Genomic DNA, 4221 nt, shown 5'->3' on the forward strand with positions numbered 1-4221 from the left:
CTTTCAATTCTAAGGTTAATTTCTCGACAAAATTTCACGATACTCAAATGCTGCTCCAGTTTGACATATTCTTATCTGCTACTTCCCTAACTGACGATAACTAATCGGCACGTGCTAAGTGTGCTGTGGTCAATACAAGGAAGAAACAATGAGTTTATTGATTTGTTTCATGGATTATGATAATAAAGGGAATTTTACTACTACTTAGAGTATTTTCGACAAGTGAACACGTACATCTGCTGTCCTTTACAGATATTACGAGTAGACATAGGTAAACAGTCATCCGCATTCGATGCGTTTTCATGGCGAGCATACATGTCGTGTACATAATTTAACAATAATATTTACGTAAATAGCATTTTGCTTGAAGTGAAAGTGAATAATGAATGATATGAATAGTATGCCCTTTGCTTATTGAATTCTATCAATAGATAGTTAATAAATTATCTCTCCGCTTTTATTGTATAAATTTGATATGTTTATTGCAACTATACGCACATTAATGTAAACAAAAGCTTCTAACTCACCTGAGCTAAAAGCTCACCTGGGCTTTTCTGATACCTGTTGTGCGTCGTCTGTCTGTCCGTCCGTCTGTAAACTTTTTACATTTTCGTGCTTTATATAAAATATTTCATATGCAATGTGTATCATGTATGATCCTCTTAAGTTAATATTTTATATAAAGCACGGAAATGGCAATAAACTCTTAAATAAACATAACTGCCCTAAGTGAAGAAATATATAATATAAAGCACAGAAAATTTCACTTTTTATTACTTGCCTAGACGGTCGAGCAGTCTAGCGCGCTGGTTATATGTTGCTGGGAGATTTGGTTCGCAGGTCGTGAGTTCAACCCCGGGTAGGGGCGGAAGTGGGTATCCAAATAAAGTGAAATTTTCTGTGCTTTATATTAAATATTTCTTCACTTAGGACACTTATGTTCATTTAAGAGTTCATTGCCATTTCAGTTCTTTATATAAAATATTTCATATGCAATGTGTATCATTTATGATCCTCTTAAATGTACGTTAAATAACTGTATTTCACTTTCATTCTCAATGACCGTGTAGCGTGTGACAGCGTGGCGAGGATGAAAGCAAGTTTTTTTTGGCTTGCCTAGATGGTCGAGCAGTCTAGCGCGATGGTTACATGCTGCTAGGAGAATTGGTTCCGCAGGTCGTGAGTTCAACCCCGGATAAGGGCGGAAGTGGGTATCCAAAAAGTGAATTTTTCAGTGCTTTATATATATATATATATATATATATATATATATATATATATATATATATATGAGATTATTTGATTCCTATATCTAAATAATCTTGTTTAATTGACAAGGATTTAGCGAGTTTTAACATAGTTCAGCAGGTCTGTAAACCTATCTGCATGTCAACCGGCATGTAGCCCAATTACCTCGGGTTCGACCTTCAATATATGCACAGCTTCCGCTTCCTTTTGGAGATCGACCTGAACTTATACAGACAGCATTCAGACAGCAGTCGCATCTATTTACATCAACGATGCCCCCGGTCTTCAGGCCAATCACTAGACGCTCAAAAGCAGAATTTTGCGTCCCCGGCCAGGGGGAAGGGTCGACCACGTCGTGGAAGACGCCCCATACAGCCGGACACTGAGCCCTCACGGCCATGAGGGCAGGACGTTATAAAAACGCCACCCGCTGTTGCCACTACAGCGACATCAGGACCAGAAGTCCCCGTCCGAGCTCTTCTGGGCACAACTAATGAACTAGATTCGCTGGATATGGCAGGTGAGTGTGACAATAGTTGGTTAATTCCACCGGTAGACGTTACGCAGACATATAGCCATTTTTCAGGCCCAAATTTCACTGTCCCAGAATACAACCCACCCACAATAGCAAGCGTTTTCGACCCAGTTGGTTCAAACATCCCACCCAAAATAAAACAACAAATCTGGGATGGCAAATACATCGATCTTGCGTTTTTGTTAAAATCCGGTCAAGAACTGGACCATCAACTTGAATCTCAGGGCCAAATTCTTAATATTAAGAATGGCACAATGTGCCTTGTCAAACCCAAAGTCAACTCCTCTTTATCAATCACCTACTGGTCTTCTGCTTTTCTGAACTTCACGAGCGTAATGCAGGCTTTCAAGCGGGCCCTTATTTTCCTTCTTTTTCTAAAACAGCCCTTATTTTCCTTATTTGAGCTTTAGAATCCTAAAAAATCCCTAATATTTTGTTGAAATTCCTACATTTTCAAATTTTGAAAGTTTAAATAAATTTGACATAAAGTAAGTGTTGGAATTTATTAAATTCAGTCTTAGTATACTTTCAGAAAATGAATATGTTGATTAAATGTACATCTCAGAAGACATCTTGATGGTTATCAGATATATTCAGCATTGATTGTGAGCCATGGAAGTCCACCTGAATTATATCATGGTTTGTGCTGAATGCCGAATATGGCTGTTGATGACCACTGGTATGATCTTCTGAGTGGGTAATTAGTTTTTGTATTATTGCTCTTGCAAACGGTTAGTAAAATATTTTTTCTTTCCTATTGATTTGTACATTTTACCCTTATTTTTGTCTAAAAAGTCCTTTAAAATCCTTTAAAAGGCCCTTATTTTTCGATAATTTTGCCCTAAAAATGGCCCTTGATTTTTTCCAAAATGTCACTTGAAAGCCTGAATGCTCAAAAAATATATAACCCGGGCTCGAGAGCTTCTTAAGTACATGCGTGACATTCGGATGGCCGCGGGTAGATCTCCGGGGTGGTCAAAATATGACCAACAGTACCGACTGCGCAAACAATCCGATCCCCCAATCATCATGGAGGGTGGGGTCATCAATTTTGAACTTTACATCAATACCCCCTACCAAACACAAGCCATTAAGTCAAACCTAGCACAGAACAATTCACCATCCACACCCCCGCCAGTCAGCAACATTCACTGCATCACCATCCACACCCCAGCCAGTCAGCAACATTCACACTGCATCAAACTACAAAATGTCACTCTAGACCGACAGGCATCCCAAATTACATTAACAATATCGCATTCAAAGCCATCAAGCAGGTCAAAAAACGCCCCTGATCATTAAGAAACAACCACACACATCAGCATGCCCAGTTAAAAACATACTCAGTTTTTTGGCAGTCCACCGCATACCTCAGGAAATCATTGTTTCTTTATTCACCACAACTATGCCCCCTTCTTTCATCCCCCTTTTTAGATACGACGGGATCCACCTATCTAGGGAGGGTAACACAATCTTCCTCAGTAACATTCAGGCAGCTCTTCACATGTTTCTTGGCGGTCAGGGAAAAATTTTTACCACGCGACCCGGGAACTAATTTAATAACAGCAATCTGTCAACTTAGTGGGAATAAATTTCTGTCTTGTACTTCATGTTGGTAGTGGAGGAACATCATATCGATGTCTGTGGCAGATCTGGGGAGGGGGTATAATTGAGTAAAGTGGTCATCCGATCTGGCCCGTTGTTTCATCCCCTTCTGTCATACAAAGACGGAGGGCAGAAAGTGACAAATGTATAATAGGTAAAAACCCTAAGTTAAAAATGTAAAAGTCGATTGGGGCTACTCAGGACGTCACTACAGTTCTGGTATCTCTCTCTCTCCCTCTTGGCAACGGAAGGGAGACCTCATTTGGAGTACCAGGGGGAGGACTGGTACGCTTCACCAGGGAGGCAATCTTATGAAACAGGGTAAGCAGATCGGGCGGGCACTTTCGGTCCCAGAGTAAGTTTGCAGGCTGGGATGCCGGCTCTCGTGCCCACACGAGGCCACCGGTTTGCCCTTATACTTCGGTTGGTACTCCGGATACCCCTCTGGACCTGCAATATTTGTATCGTTCGTAACAATGTGGCCATAACGACAATTCACATGAATTTTGTATATACTTGTGGAATTTCTTGCAATAAATGGTAAACCCAGATCTGACTTTTTCTTGCGAGTTCAGGCAGATAGGAGACATCATGCCAGGTGTATGTTTGTGGCACCACCATGTGGTGGTGCCACCCGAATACTTCCGATTGTTCAATCAAATATACATGTATATACATATATACATTTGGTTTTTAAATCACAGCGTCCGGTATAAGACATTATTAAAAAGCAACGGCTGAGGATTGTGAAATAAAGGCACTTGCGTTAAAATTTTAACTTTGTGTACTGTTTATTTTATTTCTTTTAATACATTTCTAAAAGTAGGTTTCTG

Source organism: Ostrea edulis, chromosome 5 (genome assembly GCF_947568905.1).
Source record: "Ostrea edulis chromosome 5, xbOstEdul1.1, whole genome shotgun sequence".
NCBI lineage: Eukaryota > Metazoa > Mollusca > Bivalvia > Ostreida > Ostreidae > Ostrea > Ostrea edulis.